Source organism: Panulirus ornatus, chromosome 73 (genome assembly GCF_036320965.1).
Source record: "Panulirus ornatus isolate Po-2019 chromosome 73, ASM3632096v1, whole genome shotgun sequence".
NCBI lineage: Eukaryota > Metazoa > Arthropoda > Malacostraca > Decapoda > Palinuridae > Panulirus > Panulirus ornatus.
In genome coordinates, this window is record NC_092296.1 from 9,672,633 (window position 1) to 9,688,040 (window position 15,408).

Genomic DNA, 15,408 nt, shown 5'->3' on the forward strand with positions numbered 1-15,408 from the left:
ATCCAGTAGACGAGCTGCCACTTCCTGCCCAGCCGACAAACTGCCGCTCCCTGCCCAGCCGACCCTAGCCTACCTCACCCCGATCCAGTAGACAAGCTGTCGCTCCCTGGCCATCCGACCCTTGCCTACCTCACCGCGATCCATTAGACAAGCTGCCGCTCCCTGGCCAGCCGACCCTAGCCTACCTCAACGCGATCAAGTAGACGAGCTGCCACTCCCCGGCCAGCCGACCCTAGCCTACCTCAAAGCAATCCAGTAGACAAGCTGCCGCTCTTTGGCCAACCTACCCTTGCCTACCTCAATGCGATCCAGTAGATTAGCTGCCACTCCCTGGCCAGCCGACCCTAGCTTACCTCAATATAATCCAGTAGATAAGCTGCCACTAACTGGCCAGCCGACCATAGCCTACCTCAATAAAATCCAGTAGACGAGCTGCCGCTACCTGGCAGCCGACCCTAGCCTACCTCACCGCGATCCAGTAGACAAGCTGCCGCTCCCTGGCCAGCCGACCCTACCCTACCTCAAAGCGATCCAGTAGAAGAGCTGCCAGTCCCTGGCCAGCCGACACTAGCCTACCCCACCATAACTCAGTAAAGTAGCCACAACTCTCATCGCCCATTTCTGGGCCACCTCACCGTGATCCAGTATACTAGCCACCGCTTCACGGCTGACCGAAGCTACCCTACGTCACCATGATCCAGTACAGAAGCCACCACTCACCCGCTTATTCTAGCCTACGAGGCTCACTGTGACCCAGTGCAGTAGCTCCCCGCAAAGTCGACCACAGCCTATGAAGATCTTACCTAACATCCCCAGAAGTACATGATCATAATGGAAATGTACCATTATTTTTGTGGTCTGCTGGTGTGATAACGCATGAAGTGGCCACGTATAAGGGATATTTGGCAGTGGGGCGAACTCTTACAGCAGATTTCTAATTTCTTTCCCTGGAAACATGAAGCTTCAAAAGGACCCGGTGGTCTGTTACTGTTTGTATGTTGGACATCCAAAAGAAAAAAAAAAAGTTTTTCAAATGAGCTAAACCGCCAATTTACTAAAACAATGTTAACTGTAATAATGTGAATGGCGGGTTACACATTCCGGGATGAATAATCATAAGCTGTCATCTGAGTGAATAGTAATATACTTCGAAGTGTCTGTCTACAGAGTTCATAGGTTTTCTACATTTTCTAGCTGTGCTAATTATACTAAGTACACCTAACTCTAGTTCACCACTCACTCTACATTGGTTACAACCATTAATCTCCAAATGTTACTCATACCTGGCTAGAAATTAGACCTTTGTTTATGCAAACATCATTCAACTCCGAGCCGGGAGCACGAAGCCAGCTGGCAGCTACCGAGCCGGCGACCTGACACCTGTGGCCACATACCCTCACCTTTCCACCACCACAAGACTTGTGTCAGCAAATTAGGTTTTAATCAGAGTATCTCAGTGACCAGTCTCTAGTCCCCTGAAGTCTCCTCCACCACTACACTTCTCGGAACCCTCAACGCGATACTGTTATTCACCACAACAACCCAGGAAATGAACGTATGAACCAGAAACATAGTAATCTTCGGTTTCGGAATGAAAGCGCTCGTCCGCCATCTCGAAGCAGAAGCGGGGCTTTATTGTATGGCAAGGCGTTGTTTCAATCCAATGAAATGACTTGCAATGCCTTTTATCGTTTGTAACATTCATTTTTGACTATATACTTACTAATATTCTATGTACTTGTGCTACATGCGTGTGTTACTAAACGTTTATGTAGGAAAATTACTCTTGTTCTATAATAAAGTATACATTTTGAATGTCAGTCCGTCCAAGTCAGAGTCAATGTAACAATTCGGATTCAGACGTCGTCCACGTTTATAATATATTCCGACTCTTCTGACGTCAGTCAATTTCTAAAAAATGTTTTACTTGTTTGTCTGTTTATGGTAAACCACGAATGAGACAAAATGTGATCTTAAGAATACACTTTGTCCTCGACGATGGAAATATATTTCTATCGCGATTATAGATCATACATCTCTGAGGACGGCCGTAGCCAGGACTACCAACCTATATCACCATTTACCACACTCACCATAGAAAATGGAATTTCGCTGATGGTTTTCAATGACCCCATATGTATCTATATTACTTCCCTAACGTGTAATAATAAGTGGACACAGAATCAACAGAAGTGTGTCAACAGACCAGACTAAAACATGAGCAATATGCTCGTCCTGATCTTAATGTGGTATTTCCCAAAACAACCTTTGTCGACGGGAATATCCAAGACACGTATGGGAACTGTTGTGATCGATTTATTTTTTCTACGGTGTTCGAGGCAGCATGGGGCACCTGAATGCCCTAATCAAGGCATCTTGTTAACGAGTGTATATGTATATATGTACGTCTTGACGTACGACAGTGCACTACGACGGCTTATTCTCTGAGAAATGTAAGGTATTCCCTCCTTGTTAAACAAGAACGACTGTACCACAGCCTGGCGTGTGTTGGTCCGTTTCCTGCTGACACAGGACGTCAGCGCACTCCAAGACTGACAATGAAGCCCGACACATGCCGGCGATTCACTCCCCGACAGCAGGGTGTCAGCCACCACCACCCCCTGCAGTGGCTCTCTCCTTGGGAGACTACGGCAACTCGCTCCCTAACACACAACCTACCGACTAATACCTTAAGCTCATATCACTCCCTAAAAGCTAAATATAATCGCCAGTCATGGACCAAAAACATATAATTCCCAAAGTGAAGCTTATTTTGATGACCTGCGGAGCTCGATAGAGCTGCAAAATATCGTATGGCATTGTTAAGCATAAACTCAGAGTAAGGCTTTACTTTGATTACCTGTGGAGCCCTCAACAGCTAAATAAAATCGTCTGGCGAAGCCAGAGTAAAGTCACCAACGTGCAGCTTTTCATTGATGACCCATGTAGCACGCACAAGTGTTAGCAAGAGAAAAATTCCTAAAGTAAAACTTTAATTCGACGACCAACATGTGTGTCCCACAAAACCTATATAAAACCGTTGACCGTTAGCTTAGATAAAAGACTGAATGTAAAGCTTTACTTTGACGACTCATGAACCATACAAGTGGAAAATAATCGTCCGGCATTAGCTAGAACAAATGTCCTAAAGGGACGCTTTAGTTTGTTGTCGTTGGTTCATTCCTCGAGAATCTACTTCGACTAATTCAATTATAAACACATTACGGCTTCCTATCTTACACACTATAAATGTGAAAAGAAAGCATTACTCACTCTCGACAGGCGTCGGTGGCTCAGTCTCTGATACATGTTGGCAGCTTACTTCACCATACATTACTATGACGAACTCAAAATGAACACTCTGCTCACTCTCAAACAGTCATCGATGGCTTCGTCTCTAAGACATGTGTCGGTAGCTCACTTCGTGGTAAACAAATTCGATTTTCTCTCTGAGACACAACGGTGGCTTCCTACCTGACATACTAAAAACACTGCTCACTCACTGACAGACGTCAGTGGCTTCGTGTCTGATACACGTCAGTAGCTCACTCCAAGATATGCTACACTGCCTAACTCCGTAACGATGGCCTCCTGCCTGACAGACCTCAGACGCAAGAAACAGTGATTATTCCCTAAAAGAAAACATTGGTGGCTTCGACTGTAACATACTTCGGTAGTTCACACCATGACACAATACATGATTAACTCCCTGATACACAGGGCTGGCTTCCTACCTGACACTACAGCGGCGACAAAAAACCGCTGCTCACTTCCTAACACACTACAGTGGCAAAGAAATGCTGCTCACTCTGACAGATTCTCTGGATTTGTCTCTACCACACATCGGTACCTCACTCTAGGACACACTATTCCCACTAACTCCCTGGCACACAAGGGTGGCTTCCTGTCTGAAGAAACGCTACTCACTCCCTAACAGACATTAGTGGCTTCGTTTCAACCACACGTCGTGGGCTTATGCCCCTATGTACGATAGTTTACTATGGTGGCTGTTCTCTGGCACACGAGAGGTTCTCCCCTACCCTGACAAACAACAACGCCCGACTCGTCCTAACATCAAAGCCGCTCACTTTCAAACGACCGTCTCATCAACTGACGTGCGTGTGCACCTCATATTCAGGCGCACTGGCATGGCCCTTTCTGTTACACAGCAGCAGATCACTCCACGACAGACGAAGACGTCCGACATCCCAGCGACTCATTCCCTGACACACGAGTGTCTTACTGCCACGCGTTGGGTTTACTCCCTTCTCTCTGGGATGCTACTGCAACACTCCCTGACACAAGATCATAGCCTCCCAGCTAATATCATGAGAACATAGAGCTCCCTTAGGAACCAATGCTCTCTAATCTGATACAAGTCGGAGGGAGTGTCCCTGTCTGAAACATACCGTCCTGCCAATCATTTATAAATATCAGTCGTTCACGTCTTGACTCGACGAGGGTTTACCCAGTGTCAAACTTACACGTGGAAGAGGTATCCTCCTTGACTCGACGAAGGTCTACCTCCCCACTATCAAACAAATACGGTGGTGATACCCTCCTTGACTCGACGGAGGTTTACCCCTCTATCAAACCTACGTATGGAGGAGGTACTCTCCTTGAGTTTACGAAGTTTTGCCCCCTATTAAGCATACGTGGAGGAGGTACCCTCCTTGACGCGACAAAGGTTTACCACTTATCAAACTTACACGTGAAGGAGGTACTACCTTCCTTGACGCAGGACACTTGACGAGTGCTCTCATGATGGCTTCCTCCCTCCCTCTTGCGACGTCAGTAGGCGACTGAGGGTGACGTGGTCCTCGACGGTGGACGGAAAGATCATGGTATCCAACTCGTTGTTTGACTGGAATTCTGTAAATGAAAGGAGTTTCAATTTCTATTTCAATTTGAATACATTAAGGTCTATTTTTCTATAAACATAAGTAAATTACGAAATTTTGTATGTAACACCTACCAGTGTTTATGTGTGGGTAATAATATATTTGAAGTCATGGGTTCATTATATCTCATTGAATATATGCTTAAAATTTGTTGCAATTGCGAGGGCAAAAACCTTGAGGGTAAAAAAGACGCAATTGCTCGTTTTCACTTACAAGCACAAGTAGCTCCAAAAGATGGTCTCTTATTGTTTGTATACTGCAAGTTCAAACCGTAACAAGTCATTCCGATGATGAGCTAAACTAGTAAACTAGTGATTAACACAAACAACCATATAGCAGTAGTAACCTTTATGGCGGGTCAGACGTTCCATGAACAATTGAAAGCTGTTGCCTGAACGAATAGGTTCTGACTAATGACTTCATTGTACATTGTCTTGCTGTGGGAGCTACACAGTTGTCCACACCTCCATGTTCACCTATTGTTGACCAGTCGTTCACCACTGGTCACAGCCAATGATCTCCCATTACTCATGAACATGATTACAAACAAGATCTATGTTTATGGAGCAATCAAATGTTGTGTTGTACGGCAATCGAACCATGAGGAAGGTCATTAGGCCTGCACCCCTACTTAATGTGATTGAAATCATCATCCCTAAATACCTTATACGTCCTGATGTACGACGGTGCAACACGACGGGTCTCCCTCCCCCGACGCACGTCGTAGACTTATGTCCTGATGTACGTTAGTGTACTACCACGGGCCTGGTCTCCGACGCACGTTTAAGGTATTCGCTCCCCGATAAGCAAGAAGGACTCGCTCCCTGGTAAGCAAGAAGGACTCGCTCCCTGGTAAGCAAGAAGGACTCGCTCCCTGGTAAGCAAGAAGGACTCGCTCCCTGGTAAGCAAGAAGGACTCGCTCCCCGATAAGCAAGAACGACTCGTTCCCCGATAAGCAAGAACGACTCGCTCCCTGATAGGCAAAAACGACTCGCTCTCTGATAAGCAAGAACAACTCTCTCCCTGATAAGCAAGACCGACTAGCTCCCTGTGAATCAAGAACGACTTGCCCCTTAATAAGCAGGAACGACTCGCTCCCAGATAAGCAGGAACAACTCGCTCCCAGATAAACAAGAACGACTCGCTCCCTGATAAGCAAAAACGATACGCTACCTGATAAGCAAGAACAATTCGCCCCCTGATAAGCAAGAACGATTTGCCCCGTAATAAGCAGGAACGATTCGCTCCCTGATAAGCAGGAACGACTCATTCACTGATAAGCAAATATGACTGGCTCCCTGATAAGCAAGAACAGCTCGCTCCCTGATGAGCAGGAACGAATCGCTCCCTGATAAGCAGGAATGACTCATTCCCTGATATGCAAGAACGATTCCCTTACTGATAAGAACGACTCTCTCCCTGATAATCAAAAACGGCTCACTCCCTGATGAGCAGGAACGAATCGCTCCCTGATAAGCAAGAACGACTCGCTCCCTGATAAGCAAGAACGACTCGCTCCCTGATAAGCAGGAATGACTCATTCCCTGATATGCAAGAACGATTCCCTTACTGATAAGAACGACTCTCTCCCTGATAATCAAAAACGGCTCACTCCCTGATGAGCAGGAATGAATCGCTCCCTGATAAGCAAGAACGACTCACTCCCTCATAAGCAAGACCGACTCGCTCCCTGATAAGCAAAAACGTCTCGCTCCCGGATAAGCAAGAACGACTCACTCCCTCATAAGCAAGACCGACTCGTTCCCTGATAAGCAAAAACGGCTCGCCCCCTGATAAGCAAAAAAAAAAAAAACTGCCTCCTTGATAAGCAAAAACGACTCGCTCACTGACGAGCAGGAACGACTTATTCCCTGATAACCAAAAACGACTCGCTCCCTGATAAGCAAGAACAACTCGGTCCCTGATAAGCAAGAACGAATCGCTCCCTGATAAGCAACAACGAATCGCTGCCTGATAAGCAACAACGATCTCTACCTGATAAGCGAGAACGACTCGCTCCCTGATAAGCAAAAACGGCTTCCTCCCTGATAAGCAAGAACGACTCTGATGAGCAGGAGCGACTTACTCCCTAATAAACAAGAAGGACTCGCTCCTTGATAAGCAAGAATGGTTCACTCACTGATAAGCAAAAATGAGTGGCTCCCTGATAAGCAAGACCAACTGATAAGCATGAACGACTCATTCCCTGATATGCAAGAACGATTCCCTCCCTGATAAGAACGACTTTCTCCCTGATAAGCAAGAATATCTCGCTCCCTGATAAGGAAGACCGACTCACTCCCTGATGTGCAAGAACGACTTACCCCTAATAAGCAGGAACGACTCGCTCCCTGATAACCAAGAACGATTCACTCCATGATAAGCAAAAACGACTCGCTCCCTGATAAGCAAGACCAACTGACTCTCTGATAAGCAAGAACGACTCACTTCCTGATAAGCAAGAACGACTTGCTCCCTGATAAGCAATAGTGGTTCGCTCCCTGATAAGCAACAACGGCTCCCTCCCTGATAAGCCAGAACCATTCGCTCCCCGATAACCAAGAACGGCTCATTCCCGGATAAGCAATTTCGGCTTGCTCCCTGATAAGCAAGACCGACTCGCTCCCTGACAAACAAGACCAACTCGCTCCCTGATAAGCAAGACCGACTCGCTCCCTGACAAGCAAGACCGACTCGCTCCCTGATAAGCAAGACCGACTCGCTCCCTGATAAGCAAGAACGACTCGCTCCCTGATAAGCAAGAACGACTCGCTCCCTGATACGCAAGAATGACCCGCTCTCTGCAGCATCAAAGTCGCTCTTTCCAATGATGTCTCACCAGCTGACATACGTCAGCACCTCACAGCCTGGCGCATGTTGGAACGTCTCCTCCTGACACAGGACGTCAGCGCACGCACTCCAAGACTGACGACGACGCCTGACACATGCCGGCGCGATCCCCTCACTGACAGCTGTGTGTCAGCCACCGCCACACGCTCGGTGCTGTACTCCCTGACTCCCTACAGTGGTCCTTTCCCCTCCCTGGGAGTCTACGGTAACTTGCTCCCTCTCACACAACCTCCCTCAAGATCATATCACTCCCTGATAACCAACGCCCCGCCCCGCCCCGCCCCGCCCCGCCCTGCTCCCTGACACAAGTGGGTAAGCTCACGCCACGACGCATCCAAGGTTTTTTCCCCCTTCGTCAAACTTACCCCCTGACGTATGAAGGAGGGGCACGTATCCTGACAGGCGACGGACGGCGGGCGGGTGGGTGGGTGGGTCGCTCCTCCTTCCTCCTGACGGAGTGCTGTCATATTGGCTGACTGTCTCTGATGACGCCAGCTGACAACGGAGGCTGACTGGTCTGTGGGCAGTTAGAGACTACCTACTCCCAACTCCGGAGTTTCACTGGAACTCAGCAAATGACCATCGTGCTAGTTTCCTACATTAATAGAAATATTTTGAATAGGAATATTTATATTGTTATATTTAGTTAAATTAACCTATTTTGTATTTAACATTTACCAGCGTTCCTGTGTTGGAAATAAGAGATTTTAAGTCATGGGTGTATTACACCTCCTCACTTCACTACTTTTGAAAATTATTCTTACAATTAGCTACATATTACAATATAAAAGTTCTTAAGAACAATTCTAGTCTATCCATTTCTGTTAATCTATCCTTCCGTTTTCTTCCAATAGCACAAGGAGCATCAAAACCTACCCACTGGTCTTGTTACTGTATGTATATTGCAAACCCTAAACAAAATTAGCCATTTCGATGGTGAGCTAAACTGGTAATTCATCCAAACAACTGTGTAATTGTAATAACCTGTATGGCTGGTCACACGCTCCAAGACGACCAATCACAAGCTGTCACTTGAACGAATGATATACACTAAATTGTCTGCCTAGTGACGTCATGCATTTTCTATGTTCGGCCTGTGGTAACTACAAAATGAAACCTTCCCAGGACACCTAAAATGAATACAGTTCATCAATCATTCAACAACTGGTTACAACCATTACAAATGGGACTCACAAACCTGGCTACAAGTACAACCTTTTGTTTATAGAAATATCAAGCATCTCCTAGCCGAGAAAACGAAGCTAGCTGTGAGCTACCTAGCAAGCTGGGAGCTACCAAGCCTGGCAGAGAGCTAGGTAGGAGCTACCTAGCTGGCTGAGAGCTACATAGCTTGGCTGGCAGCTAGCAAAGAGCTACCTAGCTGGTTGACAGCGACATAGCTTGGCTAAAAGCTAGGTAGGAGCTACCTAGCTGGCTGACAGCTATATAGCTTGGCTGGCAAGCCAAGCGTCTGAAAGCTAAAGGTCAGGTTGACAGTCACCAGTGGCCACTCCTGCTAACTTTCTAACCCTCACTAGTCTCACTCACCTGAGTGGCTCAGTGACCAGCGCCGTACCTCTGTAGTTCCCTGGGTGACGGCTCCACCATGAGCCTTGCCGGACCACACAACCCTAAGTCTCCACCACAACCGAACAAATAAAGACGCAGGAGCCAACAATGTAGTTACTAGTAACGGTTCCGAAAATCGTAATGAACATAGGCGTTGTCTCAATCCGGGCAAAATGACTTGCATACCATTTATGTAACGTGCGATTTGCACTGCATACTACCCAAAGAGGCCAAAAGAGTGGCGTGGAGGCGTCCAAAAATATACAGGGAAATTGAAGGTTTTATTTATATCCCCTGTGGCGGCGCTGAACACCATTACAGGTGAGTAGCGGCATCTGAAGGGAAAGAGACAAATTGAAGGTTTACTTAAGAGACCCATTGAGTGTGCCAAAGTCCAATAGAGTGGCATGGCGGCATCCAAAAATAAAAAGAGAAATAAAAAGGTTTAATTTAAATCCACTTTGGCGGCGGGAAAGGCAATTAAAGGAGGATAGCGGCATCCAAAGGCAAACAGATCAATAAGAAGTTTACTTTAATGCCCCTTTGGGGATGCCAAAGAGCAAGAGATTTGCGTGGTGGCATCCAAAAATTTAGAGATCTGGGAAAAATTTAGAGATTTGGAGATCTGGGAAAATATGTGACTGGGGTCACAAGAACATCTCTTACGCTACCTAAAAAGTCAGGTTAAACTCGACAGTCGCCCAGGGTAGAGAACCACACACTTTTGCTTGTCGTTGTTCTTGTTATTTAACAGGTATGCGCTACATTCTGAGTATCATTTCCTAGCAATTTTCTTTAGATAAATGATGTGTATCAGTCGAGATATATCAATGAATTTACCTAGATCGGACAGAATATAAAACCTCAACTCTCATACCGAATTAGATCAATTTTTTTTTTTCTAGTGGAGAGTGGTAAGAGGCTCATGTTATCATGCATAAAGGAATATAGTGCCGCTGATGAAAGTGAAGCGATACGAATCTTAATTCTTGCCTGGTAACAAGTGAAGATCTTTCTTGCTAAAGGCATTTATGTTACTCCTGATACGCAACACCACTCCCTCCAACACTGCCTTGCTGGTGAACATGCTCATGGTTGCCAGAAAATGTGGGTCTTTGTATTCATTTCATAACTATTTTTTCCCCCTTCCCTCAAAATCATAACCAGATATAGGAGCTGGAACATAAAGTCGAGCATGGTGTTCATATCTTATGGATGCACGTGGTTTAGATCCGCTCAAGGTACATGTATCCTCAGCCCACTGTGATGTCATGCATATATTGTTGCAAACTACCCAGGGCTGTTATTGTGAGGGACAGACAAATTGAGGCCAGCCCAGATGCTCCGTTTAACTAATGTATTTTATGTACGTAGGTTGGTGGCTAGTGTCTACCCACCAAGGATAACCAGCAGAGCTTGATGGGGGAAGGTATACCACAGCGTAGGGGACCAGGGTTTCTCACAGTACGTATTGTCACAACACTGACTCACACACTCGTTCATGTCTTTGCTATTTATCTTGTGATTCATTCATGCTGTACGTTTCGAAAAGGTCGTCAAACACTTCCCTTAACACTTTGCCCTGTGATGGTGAAAACAAGTATTCGTCGTTTCTGATGGCCATACCTTCGTCCGTTCCTGTTTAAGAAATTCATTGCTCATTTTTTAGGGGAATTATGTAAGAGTTTTCGACGGAAGATATTCTTATGGTGCACTCTGTCTGAATTTCTATGAAGGCGGGCTAAATCAGCCACAATCATTTCTTGAAAGGAGACACTGAGTTCTAAAAGCTTGGCAACCATTATTCAGCACTCCCGAGCTATGGGTTTATCAGGAAAACATATTTTTAATTTTCTGGATTAGGAGGCAGATCTTGTAGTCAGCCACCGACCAGGTAAGTATACTACCAATACTGGGTATCAGTAAGGGTAGTGACAGTTGTGTAATGAGCCAGCACTTCAGTAGTTGTCAAGTTGTCCTCCTCTGACCCCAGGTAGCTGTCTTTTCTTTCCTCCTCACCTATATGTTGACAGCTGGCATTCTGTCCACAGTCATACAATCTCTCCTTGTCACATATAACACTTGACAACCCTTTACTTACACAGCTCATAGTGCTCATGCGGTGAGCGCTCTGTGCTAGCTTTGCCTTCTGTCAACACTGCAGGAGCAACGGATAGAAGTAGTGCGTAGGAACATTAGACAGGAGCGTTAGGTAGAAATAGTAGGTAGAAACATGAGGCATGAGCGTTAGGTAGTAGTAGTCAGTAGGTACATTAGGTAGTAGTAGTCAGTAGGTACATTAGGTAGTAGTAGTCAGTAGGTACATTAGGTAGTAGTAGTCAGTAGGAACATTAGGTAGTAGTAGTCAGTAAGTACATTAGGTAGTAGTAGTCAGTAGGTACATTAGGTAGTAGTAGTAGTCAGTAGGTACATTAGGTAGTAGTAGTCAGTAGGTACATTAGGTAGTAGTAGTCAGTAGGAACATTAGGTAGTAGTAGTCAGTAGGAACATTAGGTAGTAGTAGTCAGTAGGTACATTAGGTAGTAGTAGTCAGTAGGTACATTAGGTAGTAGTAGTCAGTAGGAACATTAGGTAGTAGTAGTCAGTAGGTACATTAGGTAGTAGTAGTCAGTAGGAACATTAGGTAGTAGTAGTCAGTAGGTACATTAGGTAGTAGTAGTCAGTAGGTACATTAGGTAGTAGTAGTCAGTAGGTACATTAGGTAGTAGTAGTCGGTAGGTACATTAGGTAGTAGTAGTCAGTAGGTACATTAGGTAGTAGTAGTCAGTAGGTACATTAGGTAGTAGTAGTCAGTAGGAACATTAGGTAGTAGTAGTCGGTAGATACATTAGGTAGTAGTAGTCGGTAGATACATTAGGTCGGGGACAATAGAAACACTGCACTGGTGTTGCCATGTCAGTGGCTTGTTAAGGGAACGGGCGTCAGATAGATAGACAGATAGATAGATAGATAGATAGATATAGATAATATGAAAATTTATACAACTACTTTTCCTAGAATTTTATTGGTCCCTCACTGGAGGAAGTTTATACTACGTATCCTTATGTATAATACGTCTTGTGTGTCCCTAAATATAATGTTAATATGTAATGTATTACGCTTGTTACGACTCTGAAGGGAACAGAGCGCCGCGCCCGGCAGACCATGTTGTGGCCTAGCATCACGAGTAACACAGCAGTAACACCGTGCAGGAATGTGACGACGTGTGCCACGCCCTTCAGCCATCTCAGATAAAGGAACCGTTGATGTGTGAGTCGCCGCCAACCTTACTGTGCGAGGATGTCTGTGGTGACCTGTACTCCCATACTGTACCTCGATGGTCTGCCCGTCTGGCCACACGTTGGTCAGTAGGGAGAGGAACGCCACCTCACCCAGCACCTTCAAGCTTCTCCGTGGCTTCTTCCTTCATGTGGGCGTCCTAGTCTGTCTCCGCATGGACGATGGACATCAGTTCTCCAGCTCCGAACCTCGTGCCTTTGGGGGCGTGACTCACCACGTCTCATTACAGCATTACCGGGAAGCCAATGGTCATACCGAGGCCTATGTGAAGCAGAAGAAGAACATCATCAAGACCACCAGTAATGGCTGCATGGATGAGGAAGACTTCCACCGAGGACTGGTAGAGATGCGCAAACACCCACCACCCAGACAGGCCAGTCACTGGGCCAAGATGATCCTCCTCCTTACTCAGACGCTGCGTAAAGCCATGTCAGCACACAGCCGCTCCTTCGCTCCCGAGTGGCAAGACGCAGCGGACGAGTGCGATGCACAACAGCTCATAACTACAGCAGGCAGAAGGAGGAGGAGGAGGAGGAGTTCTATAACAGCACTGCCCTCTCCCTGCCTCCTCTGAAGTTTAGTGAACCTGTCCGCATACGAGATCGCGTCACGAAGCGGTGGGACACAGCGGAGACAATCGTAGGTATAGGTCGCCAACAGATCTACCACGTCAAACTCCCAAGTGGCAGGTCATGGCATTGATCCCAACAATCAGTAATCATGGCACTTATCCCCATAATCTATGGTCATGGCATTAATCCCCACAATCTATGATCATGGCACTTATCCCCATAATCTATGGTTATGGCACTGATCCCCATAATCTATGGTCATGGCATTAATCCCCACAATCTATGGTTATGGCACTGATCCCCATAATGCTTGATCAAGCACTGATCCACACAATATGTGGTCATGACACTAATTCCCACAATTTATGGACTCGGCAACCACAATCTGTGGTCATGATACGGATTCCCACAATCTATGGTCATATCAATGTCCCCCACAATCTATGGTCATATCAATGTTCCCCACAATCTATGGTCATATCAATGTTCCCCACAATCTATGGTCATATCAATGTCCCCCACAATCTATGGTCATATCAATGTTCCCCCACAATCTATGGTCATATCAATGTTCCCCACAATCCATGGTCATATCAATGATCCCCCACAATCTATGGTCGTATCAATGTTCCCCACAATCTATGGTCATATCAAGGTTCCCCCACAATCTACGGTCATAACAATGTTCCCCACAATCTATGGTCATATCAATGTTCCCCACAATCTATGGTCATATCAATGATCCCCCACAATCTATGGTCATATCAATGTTCCCCCACAATCTATGATCATATCAATGTTCCCCACAATCTATGGTCATATCAATGATCCCCCACAATCTATGGTCGTATCAATGTTCCCCACAATCTATGGTCATATCAATGATCCCCCACAATCTATGGTCGTATCAATGTTCCCCACAATCTATGGTCATATCAATGATCCCCCACAATCTATGGCCATGGTACTGATCTAATCAATCTATGAACATGGCACTGATCCCCACAATCTATGCTCATGTGACTGATTCCCACAAACTATATTCATGGCACTGATCCCCACAATCTATGCTCATGGCACTAATCTCCAGAACCTATGAATAAGGCATTGATCCCTATAGTCTCCATAGTCATGGTAGTGATCCCCACAATCTATGATGAAATCGCTGATCCCCACAATTCATTGTCATGGCACTGATTCCCACAATGTATGGTCATGGCAGTAGTGGAGAGAAATAACATGAATGGGATATGAAATTATAAATATACTGATACAAAGAGAATATTCTGAGTCGTTATGCAAACTTCAAACGGCTCAGCACATCATACCATAGCTCCAGAACACGGTAACTGACAGAATAGAACCACTGTCATCAATAAAGGCAGTGTGATAGCGCGACGTGGTAGCTGAAAACCACAAAGTGAGTAGCCTTATGTCAGAGGCTAGTGTATACGAGAAACTTCGTTGATGCTAGATACCGTCACATTATCGAGCAAAGACAGCATGCCAATTATGTTCATGTGTCATGTACAGCTCTTATAAGCATTCTTTTCTATGTCTTACCATGTAGGCAGTAATAGATACGTGAATATGACACCAAGCTGACAGTTAAGACACAGTTGTAGTAATGTTCTAAAAGGAATATCCTACATGTTAAATGGCCGTAGTGGTAAGTAATTCGTTGTATGAGTGTTAGTATGGCACAAATTCTTTTTCACTCCATCCTTCCACCTCCAATTTGATCTCCCACTTTTCCTCGTTCCCTCCACCTCTGACACATATATCCTCTTTGTTAATCTTTCCTCACTCATTCTCTCCATGTGGCCAAACCATTTCAATACAACCTCTTCTGTTCTCTCAACCACCCTCTCTTTATTACCACACGTCTCTCTTACCCTTTCATTATTTACTCAATCAAACCACCTCACACCACATATTGTCCTCAAACATCTCATTTCCAACACATCCACACGTGTGTTACCAACAATACGAAGCAAGTAAATTCTCGTTAGAATGAGGATATTACATAATATAGAAAAGAAATACAGAATGTTGAACAGTTTACGGAGATACAAAAGAAAATCTTATAGAAAATATACAAAGATGACTAAATACTTAATACATCGTTTATCACATATACAGTATGTATTTCTCACACAAGAAAATTTCCACACGTTTTAAACTATTCAAAATCGTAAGTTATATTTTCAAGCAA